This window comes from Salmo trutta, chromosome 2 (genome assembly GCF_901001165.1).
Source record: "Salmo trutta chromosome 2, fSalTru1.1, whole genome shotgun sequence".
In the NCBI taxonomy this organism is placed as follows: Eukaryota; Metazoa; Chordata; class Actinopteri; order Salmoniformes; family Salmonidae; genus Salmo; species Salmo trutta.
The window spans coordinates 68,564,363-68,581,477 of NC_042958.1; positions in this window are offsets into that span (position 1 = coordinate 68,564,363).

Genomic DNA, 17,115 nt, shown 5'->3' on the forward strand with positions numbered 1-17,115 from the left:
ACTGCACTGAGGACAGGAAACTCTGTCACCACCGATAAACCCACTATAATTGAGAATTTCAATAAGCATTTTTCTACGGCTGGCCATGCTTTCCACCTGGCTACCCCTACTGCAGTCAACAGCACTGCACCCCCCACAGCTACTCGCCCAAGCCTTCCCCATTTCTCCTTCTCCCAAATCCATTCAGCTGATGTTCTGAAAGAGCTGCAAAATCTGGACCCCTACAAATCAGCCGGGCTAGACAATCTGGATCCTTTCTTTCTAAAATTGTCTGCCGAAATTATTGCAACCCCTATTACTAGCCTGTTCAACCTCTCTTTCGTGTCGTCTGAGATTCCCATAGATTGGAAAGCTGCTGTCATCCCCCTCTTCAAAGGAGGGGACACTCTTGACCCAAATTGCTATAGACCTATATCCATCCTACCCTGCCTTTCTAAGGTCTTCGAAAGCCAAGTCAACAAACAGATTACCGACCATTTCGAATCCCACCGCACCTTCTCCGCTATGCAATCTGGTTTCAGAGCTGGTCATGGGTGCATCTCAGCCACGCCCAAGGTCCTAAACGATATCGTAACCACCATCGATAAGAAACAATACTGTGCTGCCGTTTTCATTGACCTGGCCAAAGCTTTCGACTCTGTCAATCACCACATCCTCATCGGCAGACTCAATAGCCTTGGTTTCTCTAATGATTGCATCGCCTGGTTCACCAACTACTTCTCTGATCGAGTTCAGTGTGTCAAATCGGAGGGCCTGTTGTCCGGACCTCTGGCAGTCTCTATGGGGGTGCCACAGGGTTCAATTCTTGGGCCAACTCTTTTCTCTGTATACATCAATGATGTTGCTCTTGCTGCTGGTGAGCCTCTGATCCACCTCTACGCAGACGACACCATTCTGTATACTTCTGGCCCTTCTTTGGACACTGTGTTAACAACCCTCCAGACGAGCTTCAATGCCATACAACTCTCTTCCGTGGCCTCCAACTGCTCCTAAATACAAGTAAAACTAAATGCATGCTCTTCAACCGATCGCTGCCTGCACCTGCCCGCCTGTCCTGCATCACTACTCTGGACGGTTCTGACTTAGAATATGTGGACAACTACAAATACCTAGGTGTCTGGTTAGACTGTAAACTCTCCTTCCAGACTCACATCAAACATCTCCAATCCAAAGTTAAATCAAGAATTGGCTTCCTATTTCGCAACAAAGCATCCTTTACTCATGCTGCCAAACATACCCTCGTAAAACTGACCATCCTACCGATCCTCGACTTTGGCGATGTCATTTACAAAATAGCCTCCAATACCCTACTCAACAAACTGGATGCAGTCTATCACAGTGCCATCCATTTTGTCACCAAAGCCCCATATACTACCCACCACTGCGACCTGTACGCTCTCGTTTGCTGGCCTTCGCTTCATAATCGTTGCCAAACCCACTGGCTCCAGGTCATCTACAAGACCCTGCTAGGTAAAGTCCCCCCTTACCTCCGCTCACTGGTCACCATAGCAGCACCCACCTGTAGCACGCGCTCCAGCAGGTATATCTCTCTGGTCACCCCCAAAGCCAATTCCTCCTTTGGCCGTCTCTCCTTCCAGTTCTCTGCTGCCAATGACTGGAACGAACTACAAAAATCTCTGAAACTGGAAACACTTATCTCCCTCACTAGCTTTAAGCACCAGCTGTCAGAGCAGCTCACAGATCACTGCACCTGTACATAGCCCATCTATAATTTAGCCCAAACAACTACCGCTTCCCCTACTGTATTTATTTTTTTATTTTTTTTATTTTGCTCCTTTGCACCCCATTATCTCTATTTCTACTTTGCACTTTTTTCTACTACAAATCTACCATACCAGTTTTTTACATGCTATATTGTATTTACTTTGCCACCATGGACTTTTTTTGCCTTTACCTCCCTTATCTCACCTCATTTGCTCACATTGTACATAGACTTATTTTTCTACTGTATTATTGACTGTATATTTGTTTTACTCCATGTGTAACTCTGTGTTGTTGTGTTTGCTTTATCTTGGCCAGGTCGCAATTGTACATGAGAACTTGTTCTCAACTTGCCTACCTGGTTAAATAAAGGTGAAATAAATTAATAAAATAAAAATTTAAACTGTAGGGGAACCCCTATAAGTTCTTCGAAGAACCGTTCAAAAAGGGTTATTCAAATAACCTCTTTTAATGGATCCTCGAAGAACCTTTTGAAAAACTTTTGGGGTACATTTTTAACTACCCCCCCCCCCCCCAATTATTCTTATTATTATTAATAATAATAATAATAATACACATGAAAAATAACAACAATAACACAATATTTTAGTTGTCAGTGTGTATTATGATTTTAGTGGCAAAGCAGAATAAAACAATCTAAATATGAGGTAAACTCCCAGCAGAGCCCCAAGTCCAATGGGTAAATCCTCTGGCCTGTTGATGTTAATGGATTGATGTTCTCCGCATCCACAGCCAGAATGAGTTTGCAGAGCATGGTGATCGAACAGGTTTCCTGTTATATTCATCAGAGGTGTAGGGAGGGTGAAGTCTGTGAATCCCCAAAATAGTCATTATACAGATGATTAACAAAACATGCACACATGTCACAGAAAATGTCGTACTCCTCACAGAAAATGTCGTATGGGAGAGAATAGGACCAAGGCGCAGCAGGTTTGTGGATACTCATGCTTTTAATGGTAAAACGAAAGGGCATCCACAGGAAAAACAAAATAATAGACAGTACTCACGACACGAACAGTTTTGCAGGCTCACAAACGCAGTGCAAAAACAACTACCCACAAAACCAAGTGACAAACATACTCCTACATATATGACTCCCAATCAGGAACAATGATCCCCAGCTGTTCCTGATCAGGAGTCACAAGACCAACACAGAACATTCACACACACAAGACTGCCACGTCCTGACCCCAAAACTACTACAACAGCTCCCTCTGCTGGTCAGGACGTGCCAACACAATAGTATTCATACCTTGTTTTTTCTGGTGAATGTGAATGAAAAAAACTGCTTCAATAATGGTTTTCATCCACATACCTTGTCCATAATGTAGAGGACTATGGGATATTCATTAAAGAGGTAAGGGAGGAGGATGGTAAATGTGATCTGCATTAATCATACCAATACCAATTGACATACCATTGTACGCCTCCTTGCAGACATAGACACAAAAGTGAGCAGTTCAGTCATCCGCACCCAATACAGCTAGCCTTCAACATATTCTTATAACCCACATATTCTTGCCTCTTTGTTGATTGATATCCATTGAATCCATTTTCTGTTTTAGAAAGATTTGCACAAATATGAAAAGATAGATGGTATCATCAGAAAATAATATCAATTTACTATATCATACAAGGGACAAATCTTACCTTAAATTGAGATCTTTACATTTTTCAGTTAAGTGCCTGCACCTGCTCTCCTTTCAAATTCAAATCCAAATGTTTCAGTTGGGCAGTTAGGTTCCTGCAAGAACCCCCACCAACTAAGGAGGTTCCTCGATGAGCCCCACCTCCAATGGGGTTCTTGGAAAAACCTTTTGTGTGCAATTTTCAGTGCCGAGAACCCTAAAGTTCTTCAAAGAACTTTGAGGATCTTAGAAGAACCCTTGTTGAACCCCTAATGTTTAGAGTATACGCATCACACTACCCATGAAGGGATATATACATTTAACTTACAATCGACCCTGACAAGGCCATGGAACGATAGCAAAGAAGACATGCAGAGCGAGTAAACCTGTAAAACCAACCTTCTCTCCACCCACACACATTGTTGTTTTTATTAGAGGGGCGTTGCTATATCACTTTGGCTGTTGTACACATAGGCCAATATCATTAGGATCGAGAGTATAAAGGTAGCGTATATAGCTCGTGTAAAAATATAATATACTTCTCACTTAGAGAAGTGCTTCCAAAAGCCAGTTATTGTGTTGGCGCTACCGTTAACTTAAATCGGTTTAACCCAGGGTTAACCAGCCAGCCGAACACTAATATCAACAATAACCCTGTTGACAATAATCAAATCAAATTTATTTATATAGCCCTTCGTATATCAACTGAAATCTCAAAGTGCTGTACAGAAACCCAGCCTAAAACCCCAAACAGCAAGCAATGCATGTGAAAGAAGCACGATGGCTAGGAAAAACTCCCTAGGAAAAACTCCCTAGAAAGGCCAAAAACCTAGGAAGAAACCTAGAGAGGAACCAGGCTATGAGGGGTGGCCAGTCCTCTTCTGGCTGTGCCGGGTGGATATTATAACAGAACATGGTCAAGATGTTAAAATGTTCATAAATGACCAGCATGGTCAAATAATAATAATCATTGTAGTTGTCGAGGGTACAACAAGCACGTCCGGTGAACAGGTCAGGGTTCCGTAGCCGCAGGCAGAACAGTTGAAACTGGAGCAGCAGCATGGCCAGGTGGACTGGGGACAGCAAGGAGTCATCATGCCAGGTAGTCCCGAGGCATGGTCCTAGGGCTCACGTCCTCCGAGAGAAAGAAAGAAAGAAAGAAAGAGAGAAAGAGAGAATTAGAGAGAGCATATTTAAATTCACACAGGACACCGGATAAGACAAGAGAATACTCCAGATGTAACAGACTGACCCTAGCCCCCCGGCACATAAACTACTGCAGCATAAATACTGGAGGCTGAGACAGGAGGGATCAGAAGACACTGTAATCAATCCATCTGCCAGTGTGTATCTGAACATTAATGTCCTTTACATTTTTAAGATTGTAAAAAGATAATGACACCAATTATTATAGGATCGTATAGGCCTACTCCAGTAGAGAATCTAGACAGGTGTTTAATTCTGTAATCTTTTATCCTAGCCCTACAGTACATTAGATATATTCATATTTATTTTGTTTACCTTAAATTCTATTCGTTTCGATTTACATCTGCCAAAAGGGCCACACTGTATAATAGCTATAAGTCATAATATACCACGATCTCTACAATGACGCCATATCACAACCTTGTTTTTTGATTATTATTATTTTACAGTAAATAAATAAACAAAATGAAAAAAGGTCAACCTTACCCATCTTCGCCTCACTCACAGCCACGTTGTAATCTTCGAGTCATTGAACACTTGGTTATTTACTTATTATTGATCACCACTAGACGAAAGTTCTGCTTCTCTGCTCGGAGCCATTTGAAAGTGGCGTACAGGGCACGTCTTCTCTCCAATATTTAATGGGGAATTTGTTCATTAATAGAGAACGGGTGTTCTTCATTTCCCTACCCTGTTGTAGAAAGGCAATCTTCATTTTGCAGTGAGTTAGCCTAGCTACTATCGGACAGGGCCTTCCCTCCCCTCTGCCACCAAAATAGTGAGCCCTTTGAAAATCGATTGTATCTACCTGTTCGTCAGTCATCTTGAGATGACCTTTCATGAAAACCTTTACTTTTTCCTCCATTGACTCCATTGTTTTTGTTTTCATCCCCCTTTTTTCCCATTATGACAATATTAATTATTCTTCATACTTCCATTCCTGTTTTTAAGGCCTGAACCTCCCCCAGTAGCCCAGGCAATAGATCCATATTTTTTAACCGCTTGCTCATGCTTGTAAGCCATGCTCTAGACAAATAAAAACCTTCCCTTCCAATGTTAAACTTGGAATTTAAATTATGACTTCCCTTCAGTTTTGCTTGCAGAGCTCGAGGAGAAGTCTTCTCTTGTTCGCTTCGATGTATCTGATTCTTTTTGAGCATATCAAAATGCTGATCAATAAATAGTTCAAGATCCTCTATATTATCCAGAATGTGTGTTTCTCAGTTAACATCTAATCCTCAAAATCATGATTAATTCCTGGGACAAGCTGTACCTACCATGCTGCCATTTGCCACGTCATCAGTCACCTCCCAGCAAGTTATCAGCGTCACTGACTAGCCGTGGGGTCCAAACCCAAACAGTGCTTCCAAGTAGGGTTCTGGACTCACCTCAGACTCCAATGATAACTAGTGGGGTCCAAATAGGAGCGCTTCTCCAGCCTTCCCTGCTTAGCTGGGTTCCAAACCCACCTCAACCTTCTGGGCCACTCCCACCAGAACAATGCCAGTGGGCCCACTCTGGCACTGGCTCTGCTCCACAGCACAGTTACCCTCCTGGCCTTCCACTCAGAACCTGACGGGTGGAGCACCCTAGCCCCTTTCTCTCACTATCGCTACCATAGCCTGACAATGGGGCCAACATGATGAAGCTCCTTGTTGCCTCCGTGTACCCAGACCTAAGCTGCCTTACTTCGAAAGAGAGTGATTTCATTCTCTCGAAGATGGCACTAGACAACCTCCTAGGTAACGATGGTCACCTCTCAGAGCAGGACAAGTTTCAAGTGCTCCTGGATCGTCTGAAACTGCCAAGTGCACAGAAACTGGTGGTCATACATATATAACACCAGGCAATACACCTCAACTCTCAATGCCCTGAATGCCAAGTATGGATGGCCCCATCAGCTCGTGCAGCATCAAACTGTCAATGTCCTCAATGCGCCACATGTGAGGGTAGGAGATAACACAGCTTTACAAGAATTTTCTCTTTCCATCCAATCCTTGATAGGCATGCTGCAGACATTGGAAGATGATCAGGGTGCTGAGCTCAAGTGTGGTTCACATGTGGACCGGTTGCTGTGTAAACTGCCACCTGCATACCGGGATGGGTTTATCCTCTTAAGGATCTGACCCTTTTTTATTTTTTTCGCCTAAAATGACATAACCGAATCCAACTGCCAGTAGCTCAGGACCTGAAGCAAGGATATGCATATTCTTAATACCATTTGAAAGGAAACACTTTGAAGTTTGTGAAAATTTGAAATTAATGTAGGAGAATATAACACAAAAAATATTGTATTATTCCAGCCCAGGCACAATTTAGATTTGGCCACTAGTGGCAGCAGTGTATGTGCAATGTTTTAGACTGATCCAATGAACCATTGTAAAGCTGTTCAAAATGTGGTATCAAGACTGCCCAAATGTGTCTAATTGGTTTATTAATAAATTTTCAAGTTCGTAATTGTGCACTCTCCTCAAACAATAGCATGGTATTCTTTCACTGTAATAGCTACTTTAAATTGGGCAGTGCAGTTAGATGAACAATAATTTAAGCTTTTTGGCCATATCAGATATGTCTATGTCCTGGGAAATGTTTTTGTTACCTTATGCTATGACACAGATGCCGCCGAGGTTATTGAACACTGCTAGACTCGTGGTATCTTAGGAGATGGAGCAGGCCAAACCTATGCCCTCCAGAACCTGTCTGACTGGTTGCAGGTGAAAGCAAGAGCCAAAAGACTATCCCAGACAGCTTCTGTTCTCTACCAGGACAAGGGGGAGGTTAACCGGAAAGAACCACGGTGCCTGGGTACCACCAACATGTTCCTGACTAGTGAACGTGACCACAAACAAGCCAGTTACAGCTCTACTCACGGTAAGCAGCAACAATCAAACCAGAACAAGCCCGAGTTCTGTTGTCTTTACTGTGAAGGGGAAGAAGACTTCCTAGGCTCATGTCCTGAGTTCAAACCACTCTCGAGGGAGAAGGTCAGGGATTGGATCTCAGTTAAAAACCGCTGCTGGAGGTGTGGGCGAAAACACTCACCAAAGGAATGCAACCTAAGAAAGCCATACAACACCTGCAAGAAGTTACACCTCACCCTGCTACATGAGGTCATACCGCAAGAGCACAGGAGCGTCCTTATGGTCACACAAACAAAGCTGAGACGGGGGTCCTCTACCTTGACCGCCCAACCCACTCATTACGGGTGATGTTAAAAGTGATCACTCATCCTCTATCATGGCGAGGAGGCAATGAAGACATTTGCCATTTTTGATGACGGCTCAGAACGTTCCATCATTCTCCCTTGCAGCTCCCTATTGCTTTGGGTTAGGGGGTGAACCATAGGTACTGAGCATTTGAACTATACGTCAAGATGTACTCCAAGTAAGTGAAGCTTCTGTGTCATTCACCATACCCCCTGAAGGAGACAGCGGCACCCGGTATGAAGTCCACAATGCTTTCACAGCGGACATTCTCAGCCTAGCTGAGCACACCTCCCCCTCTGACATGCGTCTGAGGAGATGGACTCACCGCTACCAGAGATCCTCAGGGCACAGCCTCTATTGCTCATAGGGTCTGACCATCCACACCTGTTGGTCTCCATTGAGCTAGTCCGTACTGGCCCTCTGGAAGGCCCGGTCGCTGTCCACACCTTGCTTGATTGTGCTGTGCAGGGCCCGGGAAGCCTGATGTCACATACATATGTCCAGCAATGCCTATTCACTACCATTGCTTCCCCAGCCACTGGACTCCTGAAGAATGTAGAGAAGCTATGGCAAGTAGACACATTCCTCCATCGAGACGAAAAGGATGTGACACATTCCAAGCAAGATCAGCATGCCTTGAATCTCCTGGAGAAGACCACAAGGGTCTTGGTGGATGGGGTCCAGAGATATGCAATGCCTCTACTCATGCAGCTGTGGGCTCTTGGGGGCCCAGAGTAGAGGCGTCAAGCATGTCTTCTATGTTGACAACTGCCTCCAAAGTCTACCCACGGAGACAGATGCAAGGTCACTGATGGACAGGCTGCGCTGCTGCCTCTTAGCTGGGGGAGAGTCGAGGTCATGCAATGGGTCAGTAACATACCCTCTGTTGTGGAACACCTTCCTCCAAAAGTGAGGTCAGAGTGCAGTGAGTTATGGCTCTCCCAGTCCACCATCGATACACAAGAACTAACTCTGGGCCTGAGCTGGAGCTGTCAGCCAGACAGAGAGGAGCCGACCCTGAAGGTAATTTACAGAGTGTTGGCCAGCCGATATGATCCCTTAGGCTATATCCTCCCTTTTACAACCCGGGCAACGTTTTTGTACAGGACCTCTGGTGCAGCCTGACTGCCTGATGGAAGACATGGGAACGTGAGCTCTCAGACCTCTCCAACATAACTATGCCCAGATCCTATGTGCCCCCAAGGGCAGACAATCAGATGGTAGAACGTGAACTGCACACTTTCTGACTCATCAGAGCGAGCCTATGGGGCAGTAGCTTATCTCCTTACCCAGGACTCCCAAGGCCACATTGCTGTCTCCAAACAGTCATCTCACACTCTCACCTGAGTTCAACCTGGCTCCTGGGTAATGGCCCCTTCCTCTGGCATGCAAGCCAACTCCACCTTAACCTCCAGTGAAAGGGGAGTCAGATCCTCATAGTGTTCCCACTGTGCGTCACAGTACCTAAAAGTGAGTTTTACTTGCTTTTTCACGTGTATAGATACACATTTAGACACACTGGCTTAATACTGGTAGAATGTTTTGATGTTGCTGCGTATGGATAGTAATATTGGATATGCCTTGAGATTAATATACACTGCTCAAAAAAATAAAGGGAACACTTAAACAACACAATGTAACTCCAAGTCAATCACACTTCTGTGAAATCAAACTGTCCACTTAGGAAGCAACACTGATTGACAATATATTTCACATGCTGTTGTGCAAATGGAATAGACAACAGGTGGAAATTATAGGCAATTAGCAAGACACCCCCAATAAAGGAGTGGTTCTGCAGGTGGGGACCACAGACCACTTCTCAGTTCCTATGCTTCCTGGCTGATGTTTTGGTCACTTTTGAATGCTGGCGGTGCTTTCACTCTAGTGGTAGCAGGAGACGGAGTCTACAACCCACACAAGTGGCTCAGGTAGTGCAGCTCATCCAGGATGGCACATCAATGCGAGCTGTGGCAAGAAGGTTTGCTGTGTCTGTCAGCGTAGTGTCCAGAGCATGGAGGCGCTACCAGAAGACAGGCCAGTACATCAGGAGACGTGGAGGAGGCCGTAGGAGGGCAACAACCCAGCAGCAGGACCGCTACCTCCGCCTTTGTGCAAGGATGAGCAGGAGGAGCACTGCCAGAGCCCTGCAAAATGACCTCCAGCAGGCCACAAATGTGCATGTGTCTGCTCAAACGGTCAGAAACAGACTCCATGAGGGTGGTATGAGGGCCCGACGTCCACAGGTGGGGGTTGTGCTTACAGCCCAACACCGTGCAGGACGTTTGGCATTTGCCAGAGAACACCAAGATTGGCAAATTCGCCACTGGCGCCCTGTGCTCTTCACAGATGAAAGCAGGTTCACACTGAGCACATGTGACAGACGTGACAGAGTCTGGAGACGCCATGGAGAGCGTTCTGCTGCCTGCAACATCCTCCAGCATGACCGGTTTGGCGGTGGGTCAGTCATGGTGTGGGGTGGCATTTCTTTGGGGGGCCGCACAGCCCTCCATGTGCTCGCCAGAGGTAGCCTGACTGCCATTAGGTACCGAGATGAGATCCTCAGACCCCTTGTGAGACCATATGCTGGTGCGGTTGGCCCTGGGTTCCTCCTAATGCAAGACAATGCTAGACCTCATGTGGCTAGAGTGTGTCAGCAGTTCCTGCAAGAGGAAGGCATTGATGCTATGGACTGGCCCGCCCGTTCCCCAGACCTGAATCCAATTGAGCACATCTGGGACATCATGTCTCGCTCCATCCACCAACGCCACGTTGCACCACAGACTGTCCAGGAGTTGGCGGATGCTTTAGTCCAGGTCTGGGAGGAGATCCCTCAGGAGACCATCCGCCACCTCATCAGGAGCATGCCCAGGCGTTGTAGGGAGGTCATACAGGCACGTGGAGGCCACACACACTACTGAGCCTCATTTTGACTTGTTTTAAGGACATTACATCAAAGTTGGATCAGCCTGTAGTGTGGTTTTCCACTTTAATTTTGAGTGTGACTCCAAATTAAGACCTCCATGTGTTGATAAATTGGATTTCCATTGATTATTTTTGTGTGATTTTGTTGTCAGCACATTCAACTATGTAAAGAATAAAGTATTTAATAAGATTATTTATTTCATTCAGATCTAGGATGTGTTGTTTAAGTGTTCCCTTTATTTTTTTGAGCAGTATACTTAGTAAATGTGTAGGAAATAATTTATGTATGACGAGGAATAATGTTTGATGTAAAATATCCTAATGCAAATGTTTTGTTTACTGTTTATTTTTAGCACACACACTTATGGAAATGGATAATTGAAAGGATAAAATAAATGGGAGCTGCAACTCTCTAAAACGGAACCTCAACTTTCTCTCCCTATCCTTGTACTCTAACCGGGACACCTGCACCTGTATCAGCTCCTACCTCACCCAGTGCATTCAAAATAGGCAACCTGCCTTAACAGTTATGCAAAAACAATTAGCTGTGTCATGGACAGGAAAGTTTGTTACTCATTATGTTACATGTCATACAAAACAATATTCAAAGCTATTTAGATGCTAATAATGTTATGGTCCACTGTCTCAATACGGAAAAGAGTAGCGACAGGTAACATTATAGAGGGTTGCCAATTAACGTATGACCAGTGGCAACCTGTCACTCAGAACAGGTGGGGCAGAGCCCCAAATTTTTAGCAAAAAAATAAAAAAAGAATAATAATGTATATACAGTTGAAGTCGGAAGTTTACATACACTTAGGTTGGAGTCATTAAAACTCGTTTTTCAAATCGCCACTGCGTATGACTCCTCCTGGCAGCTATGTTGGAATACCACCGCATCAATTCTTTCAACAACTTATTGAGTGGCAACCCCAAGCTGCATGATAACAGTGATTTAAAACTAGTTGATTCATCACCAGTCAATTTCTGTGCAGTATTTGGCTGCTCTGACAAGGCAGGAAAGATAACGGATTTACAGATTACCCACAATTATGAAACACCAAGGAGATAAGACTCGAGAACTGTGAAATAAAAAGTTTGCCCGACAAGACCTGAACCCACTGGTAAATATGATTGATTTTAGGTTTCTTTCAGATATTATGCAAACGAGGTGTTAACAAGACTAAGTTGGCCAACATTAGATAGCTAGATAGCTTATAATGACACAAGACCCAGATACAGGAGGCAGATGGTTTGAGCTCTGATATTTATTATTGTCCAAGGGGTAGGCAAAGGTTGGTCTGGGACAGGCAAGACTTCATAACCAGGTCCAAAAGAGTTCAGGGCAGCAGGCAGGCTCGAGGTCAAGGGCAGACAGAATGCTCAGGCAGGTGGGCTCAGAGTCAGGACAGGCAAGTGTCAGAACCTGGATGATGAGGAAAAACAGAGGCTGGGCAAAAAAATAATAAAAACCAGGAGAAAACCTCTAGTTGACTTGGCAAACAAAACAAACTGGCACAGACAGACAGAAAACACAGGTATAAATACACCGGGGATAATGGGGATGATAAGGGGTGATGGCTAGAAGGGATTTCGTTTTATTTTAGCTAACCCTAACTCTTAACCTAAGTCTCCTAACCTGCTACGAAAAGTCAAATCTGCAGCAACATCCGTCTCTCCTTTTACTACTTTGTCCTTTTCCAGATAAGAAAGGAGACATCCCTCAGTTATACAATGTGGTTGCCATATGCTGTGTTTAGGTCAATCTGAATGATTCTGTTGTGGCATTTGAGGAGAGAGCACCTTCACCTTGTCGTCATGACAAAAGTGCCCCCTTAAATCGTATGAATATATAAAATGTCATTTGGAACATGTATACTGAACAAAAATAAATGCAACAATTAACAATTTTACTGAGTTACAGTTCATATAAGGAAATCAATTAATTTACATTTTATTAGGCCCTAATCAATGGATTTCAGGCTGCTGAGGGGAGGACAGCTCATAAGTGGCTGGAACTGAGTGAATGGAATCAAACATGGAAACCATGTGTTTGCTGTATTTGATACCATTCAGCTCCAGCCATTACCACGAGCCCATCCTTCCCAATTTAGGTGCCACCAACCTCTTGTGCTGGGAATACAAATATGCATCTGTTGGGTCACAGATAAAAAAAAGGTAAGGGCGTGGATCAGTAAACCAGTCAGTATCTGGTATGACCACCATTTGACTCTTGCAGCATGACACCTCTCCTTCACATAGAGTTGATCAGGCTTGATTATGGAATGTTTTCCCAACTTCTCTTCAATGGCTGTGCAAAGTTGCTGGATATTGGCGGGAAACGGAACACGGTCGTACACGTCCATCGAGAGCATCCCAAATATGCTCAATGAGTGACTTTTCTGGTGAGTATGCAGGCCATGGAAGAACTGGGACATTTTCAGCTTCCAGGAATTGTGTACAGATCCTTGGGACATGGGGCCATGTATTACCATGCTGAAACAGAGCTTACAACTGAACAAAAAGCTAGTGTTTATTTGAGAATACAACACAAACGCAGACAAATTAGAGACCAATTCCCTTCCCCTCTTTATTGCACTTGTTCATCTTGAATAATAGTTAACAATTAACCCTCTATTCTAAGCCCTGTTGGGGGGGGGATTATTTAGCAATTTGATTTTGAATGAAACACTGAATTTGGCATTACTGCTATTAGCCAACGCATTGAATAGCATCTTAGTAACAAGTAGGCTATTAGTAAAGCATAATTTAAGGGTGAACAAAAAAAAGTCCATACCAGAGGTGGCCAACCTTGCTCCACTGATCCCTGATCTACTGGGTGAGCAGACTTCTATTCCAGCTCAGCAATGGCACACTTAATTATCAACTAATTTGGTTTGATAAATTGAATCAGGTGTGTTAGTGCTGGGCTGGAACAGAATCCAGCACACCCAGCAGGGTTGACCTGATCCAGTTTAATATGTTTACACATTGTGTGTGTGTGACTTTTTTTTAAACTGTATTTTTGTTAACAAAATGTCCTAACATAGGTACGCGTATGACCCATGGTATACAAGGATGTACCCTTCTTCTCTCAGGGCATTCATTGGGGCATCTTCCTCTGCAGACAGGGTTTCACAGCTCTCTGTATCTGAGGACAGAAAACATCACAAAGAAACAGGGTGCATTATACTCAAATTAGACAGCACTGAAAATGTTGCTATAGCTCTCTGTTCTCAGTTTTTCTCGCTAACTCTAGGGACTGGAACTGGAGAATAGTTTCATAATGTCCTCCGACAAAGGTACCTGCGTTATTCAGAGTAGCCTACTCTCTGTTCTCTGACAGCCGGAAGTGCTAGCTAATCCTTTCACCTTCTTCCACGGCTGTTAGCTAGCTACCTAGCTACAAATGCATTTAGAGTTTCAATGATACATCAAGATAACTAGCTAATATGATGTTAGCTAGCTGGTGTTATTTAACTCACTTAGCTAGCTATCTAGCGAACATTACGTTAGCAGCTCATTTGAGTTACCCTGAACACTAAGTTATTGTAGCTAGCTAGCTAATAATACATAGTTTCTTATTTTCTAAATATATTTACTTCCTTTGAATAGGTTCTCCCTCTGCATACACTTGCTGGGTCCTTTTGGAAAAACTAAATAATGGGGTAATCTTCAACGTTTCTGGTGGTAGCAAGCCATGTGGACAATTGGAGGACTTCTACCAGACTGACTCCGGTCTTCCAACATGGCGCCTGGTGTGGTTGCTAGGTGATTTGTGATACAACCTCAAGCCCTCTATAACGTTATAGTTACAGTAGTAGGATAGCTAACGTTAACCGTCTCAATGCTTTTTTTTTCAAGATGATTGAATTTTCAAGTTCACTGTTAGACATGTAGCTACAGTAGGTGTTGCAATCTATTGGGAAAGTCACAACTGATAGTGTTTTTAGATAATACTGCAACAAGTCTACACAATATTCTGCATAATGATAGCAAACCTACACAGTACAGCATAATGTGACCGATACAATTAACCTTCCAGTGGGCATTGCTAGAGAATTCCTAACAACGTAATCTATGTTTCCAATGATATGACTAATGCCTAGAAGTGCCCATAATGTTGTCATTCAATAAGGCTTCCAAGTTTAATTTGTATAATAGATCGTCAAAAGTGTAAAGCTGACTATTTGTACATTTGCATCGTGTTTCTGTGTCAGACAGACTGGCGGTGTTGTGCGAGTACATCCTCCAGTTTGGAAAATAAAATGGCAAGTCTTTCCGGTGGCTTCTGGAGAATGATTTGGGATAGACCTTGTACCTCCATCAAGCAGGTTGAACAGGAGGGGAAGACTAGGCAGTTCAACCCAGTGGGTGGCAAAAAGGACATCCTAATGTCCTTCCTCCAGTACTCGAGGAGCTTTCAAGAGATTGAGGACCTTCCGAAGTACAAGTCACTAAGACCAGCTACACCTGTTGTGACCTCAGAGGATGAGAACTTTGTTGGTTTTGGGAAACAGTCCAAAAACACCTTGAGGGAAATTTGGAACACCAGGGCTGATGGGTATGCTAGCTTTACCCTTAGTCAGAAGTGTGTGTCAGGCACACATGCACCAACTACAGCAGTCCCTGTTGAAGAAGAAAAGCCAGAAAACAACTGCCTCTGTTCCACCTCTAACATCATCTGACATGGAAGCCCCAACCCCAACAGCCACCTCAACCCTCGCCTATGATCTTCCAGGTCAGCTAATAACAAAAATATAGAAAACTATTGGTTTACTTTAATATGACATGCTATTTGTAATGACGTCTTTGTTTCATTTCACAGTAATGGATGAGGATTTGGAAAAGGAGATGCTGGGTTTGTCCTCATCTAAATTCCAGACCTAGCTGAGTGAGTGTACTAATACTTTAAACTCGTGCCAATCATGTCCAGATTAGTCATTTATTTAACTGTACCTACCTCAATGATAAATGCACATGTTAACTGTGATTTCAGGTACACCAGCAGCAGCCGTTGGAGCCCCAGCTTACCCTAGATCTTACATTACAGAATGTGAGGCCCCCTGTCCCGAGCAGAGCAAGGTACAGTGCTGCCTCAAGGTATGACATACTCTGCCATGTAATTCATCTACACACTGATCTATTTTGGTTTAACAATATGTTTCATGTTTATTTTGTATCTTGTAGCTCTGAAACACCCTGCTTCTCCAGCACATCCTGCAGCCACTCTCCCACCGCCACCACCACCCGCACAGTCTGCAGCCGCTCTCCCTTTGATCCCCAGCTATGGCCAAGATGTCAGATGTTGCAACTGCTCTCACCATCAGAGGATCTGGATGAAGACTGAGCTGTAGGCCATGGGGCTGTGGCCAGGGTCCCAACCAGTGCGGCACCTCATGGACAAGGTCTCATTGTGGCATTATCCACCTCAGCCCGAACTCATAGAGACCTCCTCTGAGCTACCGTAACAAATACTTCCAGCTCAATTCCTCCTTCATTTGTAAACCGGAGCATGCCATTATGGAGAGTTTGAGGAACAATTATGTCCTGCCTTGTCTCCACGGTTGTCCCAACCCCCAGGTGGTCTCTTCTGGAGTAGGAAGGCATAGGGTGATTATTGGCACCACTGGCCAGTACTATGTTGTAGCCTTCCATCTTAGCTGCAAGGTAGGCAAAATGTACTGGTTTGCTGACAAACCCCAGTGGCTGGACAAGCTACCAGGGCGTTTCAGCAACATCTTGCCAGCTTTCCTCGGTCTTCTTATGGTTATCTGCAAGACGGTGATGGATGAGCTGAGACGTTCCGGCAAGTCATCCAATGACATGGCCAACCAGGTGACAGAGACACTGCACCTGGCCTACCTGCTCAGTGTGCAGAACATCAGGGATGCTGAGGCGGGGCTTTATGGACAGAGGACCATCACAGGGCTCCTGAGACGGGAGGACTCACCTGCTCCGTTTGGAAGCTATGAAGATGCAGACAGATGGCTGGTGTGGAGCGTCTGTGTCTTCACACTACCTGACTGACTGCCTCCTACAAGAGTGCCAACAGCAAGAGCCAGCCCTCATCCAGCTCTACATGGCACCTTCGGACAGGTATTCAGGTCTGACCACACCCACAAAGTGGCCAGGAAGGTGACATTGTCATCTGGCACCATGTCATCCTATGTGGTGATGAATGAGAACTGGATGATCCTCTCCTGGGTTATGCTGCAGTCGGAGAGTGAGCAGACCCTGGAGGCTACGAAAGAGGGCCAATCGCTGCTGGCATTGAGAAGGCCAAGTACCAGTGGGTGGACACAGGGCAGCTCATTAGGCAGAATTAGGCGGCCGCCTATTAGGCACTGACATGTTTAACAAACATCATATCCTAAAAATAGGAATGGTCAAAGTAAAATGGACAATCA